General features: G+C 46.6%; 1 protein-coding gene and 1 pseudogene across 4 annotated transcripts in view; both read left to right on the top strand.

Moving 5' to 3' along the window:
• Positions 1 to 20,367, top strand: part of MFSD12 (major facilitator superfamily domain containing 12) — a 519,470-nt gene that overhangs the window by 180,377 nt on the left and 318,726 nt on the right. The window lies entirely within an intron of this gene.
• LOC134960900 (U2 spliceosomal RNA) lies at positions 11,336 to 11,423 on the top strand (annotated as a pseudogene).

Here is a 20,367-nt window from a genome sequence, read left to right on the forward strand (position 1 = left end):
TTGGGCATGATACTGGACACGGTCCAGCAGAGGGTGCCTCCCTATGGAGAAAGCTCGGGAAATTCGGAGTTTGGTAAAACTCTTGCTGACACCGAAAACGGTATCCATCCATCAATGCATTCGATTGCTGGGAAAGATGGTAGCGGCATACGAGGCCCTCCAGTTCGGGAGGTTCCATGTCAGGGTTTTCAGTGAGACCTGTTGGACAAGTGGTCCGGATCCCACCTGCATATGCACCGGAAGATAATTCTATCTCCCAACACCAGGATCTCCCTCCTGTGGTGGCTCAACAGCTCTCACCTCCTTGCAGGACGTCTGTTCGGGATCCAGGACTGGATCTTAGTGACCACGGATGCAAGTCTCCGAGGTTGGGGGGCAGTCACTCTGGGGTGACCTTCCAGGGAAGATGGTCAAGTCAAGAAACTCATCTTCACATCAACGTTCTGGAACTGAGGGCCATTTACAACAGCCTTCTACAAGCGGAACATCTTCTTCGAAATCTGCCGGTTCTGATCCAATCGGACAATGTCACGGCAGTAGCTTACATAAACCGCCAAGGCGGCACAAGAAGCAGAGCGGCAATGGCGAAAGCCACAAAGATTCTTCGCTGGGCGGAGAGGCATACAAGCGCTCTGTCGGCAATATTCATTCCGGGAGTTGACAACTGGGAAGCAGACTTCCTCAGCAGACACGACCTGAATCCAGGAGAGTGGAGCCTCCATCAGGAGGTCTTCACGCTGCTAACAAATCGATGGGGGGTTCCCCATATAGACATGATGGCGTCTCGCCTCAACAAGAACCTTCCGAGGTATTGTTCCTGGTCCAGGGACCGTTAGGCGGACGCGGTGGATTCACTAACAACACACTGGGTGTTCCCCTCGGTGTATGTGTTCCCTCCGGTTCCTCTCATCCCAAAGGTGCTGAGGCTTCTAAAAAGAACAAGCATACCGGCAATCCTTGTGGTACCGGACTGGCCAAGGAGAACTTGGTACCCGGATCTTCTGACGTTACTGGTGGACGATCCCTGGCCTTTTCCTCTGCGCGAGGACCTGCTGCGGCAGGGGCCGTTTGTCTATCAAGACTTTTATAGCGGCTACATTTGACGGCATGGCGGTTGAACGCCAGATTTTAGCCCAAAAGGGTATTCCCAGTGAAGTCATACCTACTCTTATCCTTGCCAGGAAGGGTGTGTCGTCGAAGCACTATCACCGTATTTGGAGGAAATATATTTCCTGGTGCGAGTCCAAGAAAGCTCCTGTGGAGATATTTGACCTTGGACGTTTTTTCTCCATTTTCTACAAAATGGTGTGGAGGCGGGCCTTAAATTGGGCTCCATTAAAAGTGCAGATTTCTGCTTTGTCCATTTTCTTTCAGAAACAATTGGCCTCACTTCCTGAGGTGCAGACCTTTTGTGAAAGGGGTGTTGCATATCCAACCTCCTTTTGTGCCCCCTGTGGCACCTTGGGACCTTAACGTGGTGTTATCGTTCCTTCAGTCACATTGGTTTGAACCTTTGCGTAAAGTGGAGTTGAAATTCCTCACTTGGAAGGTTGTCATTTTATTGGCATTGGCATCCGCTAGGCGGGTGTCAGAGTTGGCGGCCTTGTCTCACAAAAGCCCTTATTTGATCTTCCATGAAGATCGTGCTGAGTTAAGAACTCGGCAACAATTTCTGCCAAACGTGGTTTCCTCTTTTCATATTAACCAAACTATCGTGGTGCCAGTGGCTACTGGCGCTTTGGCTGAGGATAAGTCTCTGGATATGGTCAGAGCTTTGAAAATCTATGTAGCCAGAACGGCTCCATTGCGGAAAACAGAGGTTCTGTTTATTTTATACGCTCCCAATAAGATTGGATGTCCTGCTTCCAAGCAGACCATTGCCCGCTGGATTTGTCAAATAATTCAGCAGGCTCATTCCAAGGCAGGCTTGCCGTTACCGAAATCGGTGAATGCCCATTCCACTAGGAAGGTGGGCTCCTCCTGGGCGGCTGCCCGGGGTGTCTCGGCATTGCAACTTTGCCGAGCTGCTACTTGGTCGGGGTCAAACACGTTTGCTAAGTTTTACAAGTTTGATACCTTGGCCGATGAAGACCTTAGTTTTGGTCTATCGGTGCTGCAGAGTCATCCGCACTCTCCCGCCCGGTTTTAGAGCTTTGGTATAATCCCCATGGTTCTTTGAGCGGCCCAACATCCTCTAGGACGAAATAGAAAATAGGATTTTGAATACCTACCGGTAAATCCTTTTCTATGAGTCCGTAGAGGATGTTGGGCGCCCGTCCCAGTGCGTACTGTATCTGCAGTGTAGTTCTGGTTAAACACAGTTGGTGTTATGGTTTTTTTTTCCGCTTCTTGCTGAATCTTGTTCATGTCCGTTGACATGTGTTCAGTTATCTGCCATGTTGTACGGCATGCTTATGGCGTGAGCTGGTGTTGTGCTCACCTTTTGTTGTTAAATCCTTTCCTCGAAATGTCCGTCTCGCCGGGCACAGTTCCAAACTGAGTCTGGTGGGGGATATAGAGGGAGGAGCCAGGTCACGCCCCTTTTGAAAGTCTTAAAGTGCCCATGTCTCCTGCGGATCCCGTCTATACCCCATGGTTCTTTGAGCGGCCCAACATCCTCTACGGACTCATAGAAAAGGATTTACCGGTAGGTATTCAAAATCCTATTATTTATGGTAGTATCATCCCTTGGGGGCATATTTATAAAAAAAATTGCAACAATTTTATGTGAACATTTTTAATATTTTCACACTTTTTCACATAATATTTACCACAGGACTTTTGAAGAAGATTTCATATAAATATCCTCCATGCCTTAAACATCCCATTTTATTCACATCCTGATCACATTTAACATACCCTATAATGGGTAATGCGATCAGATCAGATTTACATAATAATAATAAATAAATAAAAGAGGAAGCCTCACTAAACAAATGCTATCTTCTCCTGCTGTGACGGTCAGGGAGACTGAAAGAGGGCTTTCCTGCTGTGGCAGGTACAGCAGCTGAAGAGAGGGGTCTTTGCAGATTACTCCTTGTTTTCCTGCTGTGACCTGCATGGAGGAGAGGGATGTTTGCCGTCCTTCGGCAGTTCTCCCCCCCTCCGTTGCCATCACGGAGTCTGTGTCACCCTGAGCTGCAGAGGACCATACATATTTCTCTTACGTCCTAGAGGATGCTGGGGACTCCGTAAGGACCATGGGATATAGACGGGCTCCGCAGGAGACATGGGCACTATAAAGAACTTTAGAATGGGTGTGCACTGGCTCCTCCCTCTATGCCCCTCCTCCAGACCTCAGTTAGATCCTGTGCCCAGCGGAGATTGGGTGCATTACAGGGGAGCTCTCCTGAGTTTCTCTGAAAAATAATTTTGTTAGGTTTTTTATTTTCAGGGAGCACTGCTGGCAACAGGCTCCCTGCATCGTGGGACTGAGGAGAGAGAAGCAGACCTACTTAAGTGATAGGCTCTGCTTCTTAGGCTACTGGACACCATTAGCTCCAGAGGGATCGGAACGCAGGTCTCCCCTTGCAGTTCGTCCCAGAGCCGCGCCGCCGTCCTCCTCACAGAGCCGGAAGATAGAAGCCGGGTGAGTATAAGAAGAAAAGAAGACTTCTTAGGCGGCAGAAGACTTCAGATCTTCCCTGAGGTAAGCGCGCAGCGGTAGCTCCCACACAATACACACACTAGCGGGCACTGATGGGTGCAGGGCGCAGGGGGGGCGCCCTGGGCAGCAATATAAACCTCTAAGTCTGGCATTTATATGTATATAAGCTGCGGAGGCAGTAATTATAAAAATCCCCCGCCAGTTTTATACATTTGAGCGGGACCGAAGCCCACTGCTGGAGCTTGGTCCCTCAGCACTAACCAGCACCATTTTCTCCACAGAGCACTGCAGAGAAGCTGGCTCCCCGGTCTCTCCCCTGCTGAACACGGTGACACAGGGATGAAAAGAGGGGGGGGGGGGGGCACTTGTAAGGCGCAGTGAGTGTATTACACAGTTAATTATATATAAAAGCGCTATATTATCTGGGAAATTGTTTCCAGTGTCAGTTGGCGCTGGTTGTGTGCTGGCATACTCTCTCTCTGTCTCTCCAAAGGGCCTTATTGGGGAACTGTCTCCTTATAACTATATCCCTGTGTGTGTGGGGGTGTCGTTACGAGTGTGTCGGCATGTCTGAAGCGGAAGGCTCATCTAAGGAGGAGGTGGAGCAGATGATTGTGGTGTCTCCGTCGGCAACGCCGACTCATGATTGGTTGGACATGTGGAATGTTTTAAATGCAAATGTGACCTTATTACATAAGAGAATGGACAAAGCAGAGTCCAGGGAAAAAGCAGGGAGTCAATCCATGGCTTCGACTGTGTCACAGGGCCCTTCAGGGTCTCAAAAACGTCCCCTATCTCAAATAGCAGATACAGACACGGATTCTGACTCCAGTGTCGACTACAATGATGCGAGGTTACACCCAAGGGTGGCCAAAAGTATTCATTATATGATTATTGCAATAAAAGATGTTTTGCATATCACAGATGGACCCCTCTGTCCCTGACATGAGGGTACGCATGTATAAGGAAAAGAAACCTGAGGTAACCTTTCCCCCATCTCATGAGCTGAACGAGTTATTTGAAAAAGCTTGGGAAACTCCAGACAAAAGGCTGCAGATTCCCAAGAGGATTCTTATGGCGTATCCTTTCCCTGCACAGGACAGGGTACGCTGGGAATCCTCACCCAGGGTGGACAAGGCTTTAACGCGCCTATCCAGGAAGGTGGCGCTACCGTCTCCAGACACGGCAGCCCTCAAGGATCTTGCTGATCGCAGACAGGAAACTACTTTAAAATCTATTTATACGCATACGGGTGCTTTACTCAGACCGGCAATAGCATCGGCATGGGTATGTAGCGCAGTTGAAGCTTGGACAGATACCTTGTCATCTGACCTTGATACCCTAGACAGGGATACCATTTTATTGACCTTAGGTCACATTAAAGACGCAGTCTTATATATGAGAGACGCTCAAAGAGATGTTGGACTGCTAGGTTCGAGAGCCAACGCCATGGCGATTTCTGCTAGGCGAGCCCTGTGGACCCGCCAATGGACGGGTGATGCCGACTCAAAGAAGCATATGGAGGTTTTACCATACAAAGGTGAAGTTTTATTTGGGGAAGGTCTCGCGGACCTTGTTGCCACAGCTACCGCGGGTAAATCTACTTTTTTGCCTTTTGTTCCCCCACAGCAAAAGAAAACTCCACAATATCAGATGCAGTCCTTTCGGTCGCATAAGTCCAGAAGAGGTCGGGGCTCATCCTTCCTCGCCAGAGGTAAGGGTAGAGGGAAGAGAACACCTGCTTCGGCTAGTTCCCAGGAGCAGAAGTCCTCCCCGGCTTCTACTAAATCCACCGCATGACGCTGGGGCTCCACTGAGGGAGTCCGCACCGGTGGGGTCACGTCTTCGACTCTTCAGCCAGGTCTGGGTTCTGTCAGACGTGGATCCTTGGGCGATGGATATTGTATCCCAAGGCTACAAACTGGAATTCGAAGAGGTGCCTCCTCGACGATTTTTCAAGTCGGCCTTGCCAGCTTCTCCCCCAGTGAGGGAAGTAGTGTTAGCTGCAATTCAAAAGCTGTGTCAACAGCAAGTGTTTGTCAGGGTTCCCCTAGTCCAACAGGGAAAAGGGTACTATTCAACCCTGTTCGTGGTCCCGAAGCCGGATGGTTCGGTCATACCCATTTTAAATCTAAAATCCCTAAACCTGTACTTGAAAAAGTTCAAATACAAGATGGAATCGCTCCGGGCTGTGATCTCCAGTCTGGAAGGGGGGGATTTTATGGTGTCACTCGACATAAAGGATGCATACCTTCATGTCCCCATATATCCTCCTCATCAGGGATGATGGTGCTCCTGCGCAGGCAGGGAGTCATAATTATCCCATACTTGGATGATCTCTTGATAAAAGCGAGATCGAGAGATCAATTGCAGAAGAGCGTGTCGCTCTCCCTGAGAGTGCTACAACAACACGGTTGGATTCTCAATCTGCCAAAGTCACAATTGATTCCAACGACTCGACTATCATTCCTAGGCATGATTCTAGACACGGATCAGAAGAGGGTTTTTCTCCCGATGGAAAAAGCCCGGGACCTCCAGAACATAGTCAGAGACCTGCTAAAACCAAAAAGAGTGTCTGTCCATCAATGCATTCGTGTTCTGGGGAAAATGGTGGCAGCCTACGAGGCCATCCCCTTCGGCAGGTTTCATGCAAGGACGTTTCAGTGGGACCTCCTGGACAAGTGGTCGGGGTCCCATCTACAAATACATCAGAAGATAAGCCTGTCCCCCAGGGCCAGAGTGTCTCTCCTGTTGTGGCTGCAAAGTGCTCACCTTCTAGAGGGTCGCAGGTTTGGCATTCAAGACTGGGTTCTGGTGACCACGGACGCGAGCCTCCGAGGATGGGGAGCAGTCACACAAGGAAGAAATTTTCAGGGGCTATGGTCAAGCCAGGAGGCTTGTCTACGCATCAACGTACTGGAGTTGAGGGCCATATACAACGACCTACGACAAGCGGTGAATCTTCTTTGCGACCTACCGGTTCTGATTCAATCAGACAACGTCACAGCCGTGGCTCATGTAAACCGCCAAGGCGGGACAAGGAGCAGAGTGGCAATAGCGGAAGCCACCAGGATTCTTCGCTGGGCGGAAAATCACGTAAGCGCTCTGTCAGCAAACTTCATTCCGGGAGTGGACAACTGGGAAGCAGACTTCCTCAGCAGACACGATCTCCATCCAGGAGAGTGGGGACTTCATCAAGAAGTTTTTACAGAGATAACAAGTCTTTGGGGAATTCCTCACATAGATATTATCACCGTATCTGGAGGAAGTATGTATCTTGGTGTGAAGCCATGAATGCTCCTACGGAAGATTTCCATCTGGGCCGTTTTCTCCACTTTCTACAGACAGGAGTGGATATGGGCCTAAATTAAGGCTCCATTAAGGTACAGATTTCGGCCCTGTCTATTTTCTTTCAGAAGGAATTTGCTTCTCTCCCAGAAGTCCAGACTTTTGTAAAGGGAGTGCTGCACATCCAGCCTCCTTTTGTGCCCCCAGTGGCACCATGGGACCTTAACGTGGTGTTACGGTTCCTGAAGTTTCACTGGTTTTAACCTCTTCAAACGGTTGTATTAAAATTTCTCACTTGGAAGGTGGTCATGTTGTTGGCCTTGGCATCTGCAAGGCGGGTGTCTGAATTGGCGACCTTGTCTCACAAGAGCCCTTATTTGATTTTCCATGTGGATAGAACAGAGTTGAGGACTCGTCCTCAATTTTTGCCTAAGGTGGTTTCTTCATTTCATATGAACCAACCTATTGTGGTGCCTGTGGCTACGGATGATTTGGAGGATTCCAAGTCCCTGGATGTAGTCAGGGCCTTAAAAATCTATGTAGCCAGGACGGCTCGGGTTAGGAAAACAGAAGCATTGTTTGTCCTCTATGCAGCCAACAAAGTTGGCGCTCCTGCTTTTAAGCAGACTATTGCTCGCTTGATCTGTACCACGATTCAGCAGGATCATTGTACGGCAGGATTGCCGTTACCAAATTCAGTAAAGGCCCATTCCACTAGGAAGGTGGGCTCTTCTTGGGCGGATGCCCGAGGCGTCTCGGCTTTACAGCTTTGCCGAGCAGCTACCTGGTCGGGTTCAAACACTTTTGCAAAGTTCTATAAGTTTGATCCCTGGCTGATGAGGACCTTGCGTTTGCTCACTCGGTGCTGCAGAGTCATCCGCACACTCCCGCTCGGTCTGGAGCTTTGGTATAAACCCCATGGCCCTTACGGAGTCCCCAGCATCCTCTAGGACTGAATCTTGCCCTTAGATTAACAAAATTCTTTCCTCGTATTGTCCATCTCCTCTGGGCACAGTTTCTCTAACTGAGGTCTGGAGGAGGGGCATAGAGGGAGGAGCCAATGCACACCCATTCTAAAGTTCTTTATAGTGCCCATGTCTCCTGCGGAGCCCGTCTATACCCCATGGTCCTTACGGAGTCCCCAGCATCCTCTACAGATTAGGAGAAAAAGATTTACCGGTAGGTTTAAAATCTTATTATTTCCAGGATCAGACCCTTTCTCACCCAGGATGCCACTAAGACCCTTATCCACTCACTGGTCATATCTAGGCTGGACTACTGTAATCTTCTCCTATCTGGCACCCCTGACAAATGCCTCTCTCCGCTCCAATCTATTCTCAATGCTGCTGCCCGGCTCATCTTCCTCACCAAACATTCTACATCCATATCTCCTCTTACAAGCCCTTCACTGGCTCTTCTTAAGAATCCATTTCAAGCTTCTCACACTTACTTACAAAGCCCTAACCCACACCTCTCCTACTGTATTTACTTCTTTATCTCTGACCTTATCTCCCTTTACACTCCTGCCCGTCCTCTTCTCTCTGCTAATGCACAGCGCCTGCCCTGCCTACTGATTACTTCCTCCTACTTCTACTTCCAAGACTTTGCATGTGCTGCTCCCTTTCTCTGGAATTCTCTACCTCTCCACCTCTCCACAAAACTTCAGACGGTCTCCCAAGACCCACTTATTCACTAAACCCAACAGTCTCTCATCCTAAGCCCGCTGGCCATGTTCACTTTCTACCCCATCTGTGTCAAACCTGTCTGTGTGCCCCTCCCAATTAGAATGTAAGCTCTCACGATCAGGGCCCTCTTCCGTCGTGCTTTTACGTCTCTTACTTAACCTATCTTTTCAATCAGCATCAAATCCCTCATTTTATTACTGCCCTGATACTTATTTCAGTGTTGTCTGCTGAGGCAGCTATGTTTTCTATACCCTGTACTTGTCCTATATTGTATTGAATTGTGAGTCGCTGTCTTCTTGTTTTGCTTAATTATGTACTCTATTTGGCGCTGCAGATCCCATGTGGATAATAATACTACTAATAATAATACAGCGCAAGTGGGGCTTTGCATGTGCAGACCTACACGCCGGCATGCAGCTTTCACAATTGCTGGCTATGAACAAGCATGAAGTTTTAATTTGCCGGGAGACGTTCCTTCTCGCAAGCTCTGTCCCAGCAGCTTCATTTAGATACGTTTATGCTATATTTCTTAATATCACATTGCGACCAGCAGCAAATTTATCATATCACAAACACATTTAATGTGTGGTCTATGATAAATAGGCATCTTGGTCTTAGAAACTTGTTTTGTGGCTGAATGAATGTGAATATGATATGCGAGTGTAGATCTGGCTGAGGTTTTAAACTATGTGGTTTAGGCATAACTTTTTTTTTAACACTACAGATTAACCGCAGTGTGAATTAGCTATATCACTATCACTTTGGTTTTAAAGTAATTCTTACCACTCCAATACCACAAAATCTCTTTTTTTGTATAATGAAGTCTTTCTAATTTGACACTTATGCATCCTCTGATGTTGCTGTTTTTTCTTGTCTGTGGTGCACAAGAAATACATTGAGATATGTCTCTTCTGAAAGTATGAATAAATTCCAAATACCTGTACTCGCATTCACAATTTTACAAAGATGCGGGGGTATGGGACTATAAAGGTCCAGAAATATATAGAACCTTAAATTATATTGGTGATGTCCGTGTCTGCCACAGATCCAGAAAACCGACCTAAGTCCCTGGGCGAGATGTATTAATGAACGCTTTAACAATGTGTCATCTTTGCATACTTACCTGCTGAAAAATCTGCTGATATTCATAATCTTCTAGCCGGGATAGCTCTGCTATAACCACCCATCCCAGTGATTTTATCCCTTCCAGGTTTCTAACCTTTCTGATGTAATGTGCAAAGGACCAGTAACTGAGAGGGATGCTTCCAGCACAAGCTCTGGATAAGCTTACCTTTCCGAAACATGATGCATGCAGCCATATCAAAGCCCCATAGGAACGAATAGGAACTGCTATACCTTTTTTAATATGGGGAATCAATATATATTTCAAGATTTACCGCAATAATACACTGATACAGCTCACCCTGTCTCAATGCGGCAATGTTCCTGCAGATGAACAGGGCAAAGGGTTTTAATTCAGACTATTCATGCCAAGAAAACCTACAGCTTTTTGCAATGTCCTGGAAAGAAGGCGACTCAACAAATTGTAATTCCAGACAATTTTGAATGGAATCTGTAAATTCTAAACTCCTGAATGTCCATAGATTTGCAAGATAGTTTTGTGGTCTTTCAGCAAAAGAAGTTTCTAAGGTTTTGTATAATGGATAATTCACCTGTCTGCTTTTCTGTCTGAAGACTTTTCTCTAAAACCCCTTGAAAATGTGCTAGTCTTAATAATTGTAGTGTTCTAAAAACTACAAAACAAGATATTGCCACATCATATGATGAAACATCAGAAAATAGCATTCTAATAATGTAGTGGCCGGAGGTGCATTACAGCAAAAAGCAAAAAATTAAATAATAAATTCCTGTTCGTAAGCCAGGAAAGGCCTACAATATTGTGGCAGAGAAAAAGAGCTCTAGGAGGGATACACCAGAGATTACTCAAATTAGATCCAACTCTACAAATTGCTGAATTCAGCCACTTAAGTGTGCTGGGCGGCTATATTATAGGGTCTGGGCAATTTAGGTTAGGGTTCCTGGGTGGTTAGATTTGGGGTGCTGGATGGTTAAAGTAGGTGGTATTGAAAGGTTATATTATACTATATCCTTCATACTGTTACTAGTCAGCATCCTCTACCATTGCCTCACACTGTCTCCACACCACACAAAACATGCAAAAGTTGGCAGAAATGGCCGCCTACTTCTGTGACATCACAAGTTGGAGAAAGTTGGCTGGTCTATTGAAAAAGTTGTTTAGGTGTGTGGGACACAGTTTTAGTTGGACAGACAAGACAAGACAAGTTGGAGGAAAGTTGGTCTGATTATGTGACCAGTTTTACTGCAGTTCTGCCCTTCAGTCCAAAAAAAAATAAAAATATCTGTCTCAAATAATACATATATATATATTTTATGTACAGTATATGTACATACATTTTTTTTCTGTTTACAATGCATTGCAGAGTTCCAAGAGGTACAAGCTTAAATGGAGACTATGTGCAGGTTCTTCAGAGCCTGGTTTGAAGGAGAAATTGATAATTTATCTAATGAAGATTCTGGTAAAGTTTTTCAAAAATCAAGATTCTTTTAACTTGGATCTAGTTTAGAGTGTTACAAAAAAAAAAAAAAAAAAAACCACCAATACCATGAGTAATAAGAATGAATCAAAGCAAGGACTGGAGAGCAGGATCTGCTGTTTGAAGGTTGTACTAGAAAAGCACGGTATTTTCCATTCATAAAGTAACGAGGGGAAATAATAGCTTCTTGGCCTTTTGGCTAAGATCAAGTGTAGTACCTGTTCTTACACTGGGGGCGTGAGAGGTCCCTAGTGTGGAGTACCGTGCTGGGGAGGGACTGGCTCTGGTCGAGAGTGGAGAGAAACTGGGCTTAGTATCCGCCGTCCTAATAAGGGGTTGCAATAGGACCCCTTGCGTGGAGCGGAGAACGGCCCTGTCTATTATCTACTCTCGTACTGGTGGTTAGTCCTGTACCCTGGCATTGAGAAGGGATGAAGCTTGGTCTGGCTGGACGGGAGCAGCCTGAAGCCCGAGGTGTTATGTGCCCCTGGTACTGGAAGAGCCGGGGGTGCCTGAAACTGCACTGGTAATGTGCCCCACCATACACTAGTGTGGCACTTTTGCACGTACACTTCAACCCTTCCGTCTGCACCCACTTTCCTTTGCCCTGGCCTTTTTTTGGCTAGGGCTAGGATCATTCTTACTTTTCCGCTGGCCTTGTGGCTGGGGCTTATTTCATTATTTATTTTTCACGTGTGTTTGCGCTTTTCACTTCACTACAACGTTTTATGTTTTTTTTTTGTGTGTCACGTTTTTGTCAGAGTTTAGGTGAGACCCTTATGGCAGAAGTTGCCAAGGCCCCCTCCTTTTGGGAAGGGCTGGAGGTTTTTCATTCTCCAGGGGGAAGCTTCGGCCATCCCTGGGAGGAAAGCGACGACCCCGAGCCATTAGGCGGGGGGAAGTCTGAAGACCCTTGCCCTTTATTGGTCTGTCTGGCTTCATTGTGCTAAACCGCTCTGTGTTGCATTTGTGTACAATGTCTAACAGAATGGGCAGTAAGTCTGTGGACGCTCCTACATCACGCAGAGCATGCACCAAGGATTTACCGGAGGGGGAAGCTGTGTATGATGGTCTGTGTACTATGTGCCATACAAGTACATAGTAAGTCCACAACTCCTGTAACCAATCAAGAGCCACCCAGGGCCACATTCTCAAACCTACTGGGTACTCTATTGGAGCGCCTAACGCCCCCTATGGGACCACCTGTACCATTACAGCCTCAAATAGTCTCTATGGTCAATCCGCCTTGGGCAGACAACCTGTCTAACCAGTTGCAGCAGTTGACTCATTCCTTGGTCAGACAAAAATCTGCCCCAGGTCAATTCCGTGTCTCTGGGTCATCTAAGCGTGCTGCTTCCATTTTACAATCCACAAATCTCTCAGATGTTTCATCTGAAGAGGAGGGGGAACAAACTGTCCTGTCAGACAATGAATCGGGCGTTTCTGATGAGGATTCTACATTGCAAGTTGACGTCCCTGCTCTAGTGGTTGCTATTAAGCAAATCCTACAAATCACTGATGAGGATTCCACTGTCACCAAGAAAACAGATATGTTTAAACGGCAGAAATCTATTACCTCATTCTGACCATTTGGCAGACATCAGGCAGGAACCCTGGTATAATCCAGGGAAGAACTTCCCTCTCTGCAAATGGCTCTTAGTTTGCTATCCTCTCCCGGCAGAGTTATGTAACAAGTGGGAAAATTCACCGCCGGTGGATTCTCATGTCACCCGCCTAGTGGGGTCATCAGCTCTGCCGGTCACCACTGTCACTTCACTGAAAGAACCGACAGATAAGCAAGTGGATGGATGTCTGAAATCTATTTACTCCCTTACAGGTGCTGTACATAGACCCACTAATGCTGCCTCCTGGGCTTCTAAAGGTATTGTAGCATATGTTCAGGCATTAGAGGGAGAGCTGCCCAAGGGTGTATCTGACAATGCCATACAATACCTTTCTCACATCTCCACCGCCTCTTATTATATTCAAGAGGTGTCCTCTCAGGTGGGTGTATTGGCGGCCAAAGCGTCGACTACGTATGTCCTGGCTTGCCGCATTCTGTGGTTGTAATCATGGAAGGTTGACCTGTACTCCAAAAAGACCTCGGAGGTTTCCCTTGTTTGGGGAAGATTTAAATAAATTTGTGTCTGAACTGGCGGCGGCTAAGACTGCCTTTCTCCCAAATACTAATACTTCTGCACAGAAGGCAATAGGTACCACACTTCGTTCCCTTTGACCTCAAGGGAAAGCAAAAGGTCAGGCATACCCGAGACAATCTCGTGCTTCCAAAACCACTAAGCCCAAGGCAAAGCAGTCCTGCGCGGCCAGTCAGCCTGCTTCTAAACAAGACAAGCCTGCCGCATGACTGGGAGGACCTCCCCCTGGGGGACCCCAGGATGGGAGGCCGACTTCTGCAGTTCACCCAGGTCTGGTTAAAGATCACTTCAGACGCATGGGTGCGAGAAGTTGTCTCACTGGTACACAGTCTCTTTCAAGAGACGTCCCCCTCGCCAGCTTTGCACCACACTCATCCCTTTGGATCCACTAAAGGAGCAAACTCTGCAGCAGGTTGTGAGTTCCCTCCTGGATACAGGAGTGGTAGTGCTAGTACCTTTGTCACAAATGGACAGTGGTTACTACTCGACCCTGTTTCTAGTCCCGAAACCCAATGGGTCATTCCGGCCTATACTCAACATAAAATCACTAAACAAGTTTGTGAGAGTGTCCAAGTTCCGTATAGAGATGCTGCGCTCAATTGTGCTGGCGATGGAACCCGGAGACTATATGGTATCATTGGATATTCAGGATGAGTACCTACATATACCTATTGCCAAGTCACATCAGCAGCATCTGCAGTTTGCTATTGGCAACCTACACTATCAGTTCCAGGCTCTTCCATTTGGACTGGCTACGGCTCCTCGGATCTTCACCAAGGTCATGGCTGTAGTTACGGCCCATCTCCGTCGCCAGGGAGTCTGGATCCTGCTGAATCTGGATGACTTGCTGATCCTGGCAAACTTCCATGATGTCCTCCTCAGTCATCTACAACTGACGGTAAGCTTCCTACAAGCCCATGGGTGGCTCCTCGATTGGAAGAAATCCTCATTGGCCACAGCTCAGAGCATGGTGCACTTGGGGGCACTCCTGGACACACAGTCAACGTCTGTTCCTGTCTCCGGAGAAAGTCCTGAAGCTTGAGGACAGGATAGGATGCTTCCTCTGTCGCCCCAGAGTGTCGATACACTCGGCGCTGCAAGTACTTGGCCTGATGGTGTCAGCATTCGACATGGTAGAGTGTGCTCAATTTCATTCCCGCCCTCTGCAGAGGTTAATCCTTTCCAAGTGGGATGGCCTGCCTCATCGGATCAGAACTCACATGATTACCTTGACTCCGGAGGTTCGTCAATCGCTGACCTGGTGGCTCCTGGACCAGTAATTGAGCAGGGGCCGTCACTTCTGGATCCCCGATTCTGTCCTGCTGACGACTGATGCCAGTCTGAGGGGATGGGGTACAGCGTTGGAGCAACACTCTTTCCAGTGTCGTTGGACCAAGGAGGAGTCCTTCCTCCCGATAAACATTCTGGAACTGCGGGTGGCTTTCAATGCGTTAACTCTCGCCCTGCCTCTGGTACAGAACAGGGCTGTTCAAGTACGGTCAGACAAAGTCACCATGGTGGCATCAAGGCGGCACTCGTAGCTGCATGGCAATGTTTGAAGTGTCAAAAATCCTTCAATGGGCAGAACGCCATCTGCCAGCAATATCGGCAGTGTTCATTCCTGGGGTTCTAAACTGGGAAGCGGACTTCCTTAGTCGTTAGGACGTACACACCGGAGAGTGCAGTCTTCATTTGGAAGTCTTTCAACTCCTAGTGGACACGTGGGGCCTACCAGATGTAGACCTAATGGCGTCTCGACACAATCACAAAGTTACGGTCTTCGGATCAAGGACCAGGGATCCTCAAGCAGCATTCGTGGATGCACTAGCCATTCCATGGGACTTTCGACTGCCTTATGTGTTCCCTCCAGTGTCACTCCTGCCCAAGTTCAAGCAAGAAGGAGGAATACTACTTCTAGTCGCTCTGGCTTGGCCCAGACGGCATTAGTTCTCAGACTTTCAGGGCCTATTCACAGAGCGTCCTCTTCTACTTCATCAATGACCAGACCTCCTTGTACAGGGCCCTTGTGTCTATCCAGACTTGCTTTAACAGCGTGGCTCTTGAAGCATCACTCCTGAGGGCCAAAGGATTCTCTGAGGCGGTCATTCAAACTATGTTGAAAGCCTGTAAGCCGACGTCTGCTCGGATCTGTTATAGGGTCTGGAATTCTTACTTTACCTGGTGTCCTGATAAGAACTATGATGCGTACAGATTAAAAACATCCAGAATCCTGGCTTTCCTGCAACAAGGCCTGTACTTAGGCCTTAGTCTGGCCTCCCTCAAGGTTCACATACAGTGTCTGCCTTGTCTGTGTGGTTTAATAGAAAAATTGTGTCTATACCTGACATTCATACATTCACTCAGGGTGTGTTACGGATTCAGCCTCAATATGTCCCTTCTGTGGCTCCATGGGATCTGTCTGTTGTCCTGAATGCTGTGCAAGAGTCTCCATTTGAACCTCATGAGTCAGTGGACCTTAAATGGCTCACTGCCAAGATCCTGTTTCTGCTGGCTATTGCCTTTGCTAGAAGGGTATCGGACTATGCGCTTTGTCCTGTCGTCCACCCTTTCTAATATTCCATCGTGATCGAGCAGTTCTGAGAACTCGCCCAGGTTACTTACCTAAAGTGGTAATGTGAAAATCCTTTCACCTTAACCAAGAGATTGTGGTTTTGGCCCTTATCTCTTCTGACTTGTTCCATAGAGTGTATGAGTGTGTGTATGTATGTATATATATGTATATGTGTGTGTATGTATGTATGTATGTGTGTGTGTGTGTGTATATATATATATATATATATATATATATATATATATATATATATATATATATATATATATATATATATATATTGCAAGAATTGGTGAAAACAAGCGCCCAAGAGTGTGATTTTTAAAATCAGGGAAAATGAAGGTATAGAGAAACGGATGATAAGGATCGGTTTAAAAACACTTATCTGGTAGGTAGAGACTTGACTCAAGCAGTACTCTTTTTGTGGATTAAGAACATGCGGATAAAACAGAAGAAAACTAACATAGTGTGTACCGTTTATGTTACGTATTATGTTACTGCTTAGTTTCACAGGCCTAATTAGGGAACTAGCTTATTCCCACAGAATACAAATTTGCAGCCTGAGCAGTATATATATTAAAAATACAAAAAATTTAATAACATAATCCCCTTGATGAAGTCCTGTTGCTGACGGACGAAACGCGTTGGGAGTACCTGCAGACATCTCCTCTTTATGGACAGATAAGCCTAAAATAATTTTAAATCCTGTACGCATGCATTTCAGTCATTTACATGGACAGATAAACCTGATATAATTTTTATTCTGTACGCATGCTATACAGCTATTTTTATGTGTGTTTTTATGTGATTATGTTATTAAATTTTTTGTATTTTTAATATATATACTGCTCAGGCTGCAAATTTGTATTCTGTGGGAATAAGCTAGTTCCCTAATTAGGCCTGTGAAACTAAGCAGTAACAGAATACGTAACATAAACGGTACACACTATGTTAGTTTTCTTCTGTTTTATCCGCATGTTCTTAATCCACAAAAAGAGTACTGCTTGAGTCAAGTCTCTACCTACCAGATAAGTGTTTTTAAACCGATCCTTATCATCCGTTTCTCTATACCTTCATTTTCCCTGATTTTAAAAATCACACTCTTGGGCGCTTGTTTTCACCAATTCTTGCAACAAATTTTATATGCACGCCAAGCATATTTATATACATTACAAGCTGCCGCTCTGATAACTTATTGAGAAGTGCTTCTATATGAAATAGGGACTTTTACTTCACGTATTTTCTTTTATATTCACTACGTTTTATCATATTTTTAAACAATATTTCTACTGTATATTCTGTGCATAATTACCACATAAACTGCACCCGAGCGCCGTAGTCTCCAATTCTATATATATATATATATATATATATATATATATATATATATATATATATATATATATATATATATATATATATACCGATGTCCGGCGGCACTCAGGTAAATAAGACACACAGACGCAGCCACTTAAGCCAACGTTTCAATGCTGTCGCATTTTCGTCAGGGCATTTGCAATGCGACAGCATTGAAACGTTGGCTTAAGTGGCTGCGTCTGTGTGTCTTATTTACCTGAGTGCCGCCGGACATCGGTATATGTGTTGGCAGCCTGGCTGCACTTTTCCGGAGGGCAACGGGGACAGGAAAAGATTTCTATAGTGAGTGCCGGATCGTATTGGAACTATATATATATATATATATATATATATATATATATATATATATATATATAGAGAGAGAGGACTGCCTCGATCAGGAGGTCCGATACCCTTTTTGTACTGTTTGTTTTCCACAAACGTTGCTGGCCTGCGAATATGCAAACCTAGGCCAGATGGATTAGAATCGTGATTGCACAAGCTTATCCACAGACTGTACTCCCTGCTCCTGCTGCTATTAAAGCCCATTCTCCTCGGTCTGTCGGACCTTCTTGGGCGGCCTGCCATGGCGCATCCGCAGAACAATTGTGCAAGACGGCTACGTGGTCCTCAGTGAACACGTTCATTAGGTTCTATGTCTTTGATACTTCCGCCTCCCAGGATGCTTCCTTTGGACGCCGGATTCTCATAACCGCTAAGGCGCGTCCCCTCCCATGAGGAACTGCTTTAGGACATCACTTGATGTTTTCCCTGTGGAACACCGTGTACCCTGCTGCAGAACAGGAGAGTCATGGTAGATTTACCATGGTTAACTCTTTCTGCGAGGTTCACTGGGTTCCACAGTGCGCCCACCCTGACACACCTAGCTTCTATGGGTTTGTATGGCATTAGCTGCTGGTCCCTTCTCCTGTCGTGAGAAGGTGGTTCTGTGTGACTAACATCTGTCTTCTCTATTACCTGCTCCTACATTAGACTGGTTAACATAACTGAGCTCACAGTGCCTGGAAGCGGGGTTACAGAGGAGGCCCCAATGCATCCTGGGACAGCCTAAAGCTTTAGCCTGTTGGTGCATCTGGATCGAGTTCCACTCTACACCCGATGATTTCACTGTGGAACCCAGTGTACCTCGCAGAAAGAGTTAAACATGGTAAGTCTACCATAACTCTCCTTTTTTTGTTGGAATTACAGGCTGAACTGATCTCCATAAATGACAGTCATTTAATGTGTTCAACATGTTGTCCCTCTTGGTCAACACAAATTCAAAGGCACTGGATCTAATCGTCATGCACTCGCAGAAGGATTTCCAAAGAAATTATGGCATACGCTTCTTCAATGCGTTGCTGGAGATGAAGTCTGTTTCTTTTCTCCGCATACACGAGTTGCTTTAAATGACCCCACAGATAAGTCAAGTGGTGTGACCTCAGGTGATCTGGGTGGCCATTTCACAGAACCACTTTGGCCAATCCAATGAACAGGAATTTGACCATCTAACAACTGACGAACAATTGCTCCGTAGTGTGGTGGAGCCCCCATCCAGTTGAAAGTAACAGGGGAGGCTGCCATCTTCATTCAGAACTGAGGGGAACACCACTTCTTGCAGTATTTTGAGGTAGCGTTGTGCATTTAGGTTCTGGTTAATGAAAATGGGTCCAATTACACGGGTACCCGTATCCCACACCATAACCTTTACGTTACCAACAACCTTGGAAGTTTGCATTCAGTGTGACATTGTAGGTCTTTCTGGGTGCCGGTTGTTAAAATCTGCAGCTATGACACGGAAACTTCGTTCTGCAGACATCAAAATGACCTAATTTCTCTCCTCTTTTGTCAAAGCCATCTTCAGTTACCTGCAACAACAAAAGTGTTGTAACTTTTGAACCATAACTGCTACAGTATTTCAAATCTGTTAAAAGCAATAAACTTTTCATCAAATTCTGATGTTGTTTGACATGTTACACGACCCCCTTTCCATTTGAAAAAACGGACTTAGATTCAAGATGGTGCCCATGTTCGGTACATACCCTAAAAGATAGCCCACCTCACCCATACCTTACTGGAGTATTCTTTTTTCCTGCACAGTTTTTGAAACAAAAGGGTGTACTGAGACTTTTGAATCGCCATGTATAAGTAATATTTTCTATTTACAGTGTGTACATGTATTAACAGCAAGGTCACAGAGTGTATCTACCCCTTGGCCAGGATGCAACTCGCCAGCATAGGAGGGGGGTGCTGCCCACGGCCAGGGGATAGAATATCGTAGCTGCAGTCTCTCTGCAGCCGCATGGCAGTACTGCAATTCCTCATGCTGCCAGCATCTAACCTGGTCCAAGTTTTGGCTGCGTTTTTGCCCTTAGTACCTCCCGCTGTATGACCAGCAGTAGTGCAGCAGAAGCGGCAACACCGATAGCTGGAGTGTGACTGTGTGAGTGATGACAGTATAGGCTGTCTGCTGCTGCTCCTGTTCCACTGCCCGTCAATCTATAGTATGGCAGACAGTGGAACAGCTCTGGAAGAAAGCCTGTACTGTAGTGTACAGTACATCACAGTAGACTGGCCTCTTGAAATAATAATGTACCTGCATGCTGTCCAGACAAGTGTGTGCGCTCTCTCTCTCTCTTTCATCAGACACTTGCTGCCTGGGCATAACTGTAGTGGGTGCAGGGGGTGCCATTACTATGGACCTAGAAGCTTACAGGGGCCTGGTTCCAGGTTATAAAGTTATAAGCATTTGGGTCTGATTCATTGGCCATCGTGAATAGTGTGACATTGCATTTTCAGTGAGAGGAGTGTATAGTGCAACGGTGGCCAACCCGCGGCTCTCGAGCCGCATGCGGCTCTTTCATCCTCCGCATGTGGCTCGATCCGCACCTGGCCACTGCTGCCCGACACACACTGCCCAGCAGGTCTCCGGCGTGGGAGGGGAGGGGAGGAGAGCGCAGCGTGCGCGTCTCCTGCCCCTCTGACTCTGGCAGCAGTATTTTCAATTCGGCGCCGGCCCATGAGCCAATCGGAGCTCGCGGTCCGGCAGCGAAGGCTCCTGATTGGCTGCCGGACCGCAAGCTCTGATTGGCTCACAGGCCGTCGCCGAATTGAAGATAAACACCGC

Source organism: Pseudophryne corroboree, chromosome 1, assembly GCF_028390025.1.
Source record: "Pseudophryne corroboree isolate aPseCor3 chromosome 1, aPseCor3.hap2, whole genome shotgun sequence".
NCBI classification, from domain to species: Eukaryota; Metazoa; Chordata; class Amphibia; order Anura; family Myobatrachidae; genus Pseudophryne; species Pseudophryne corroboree.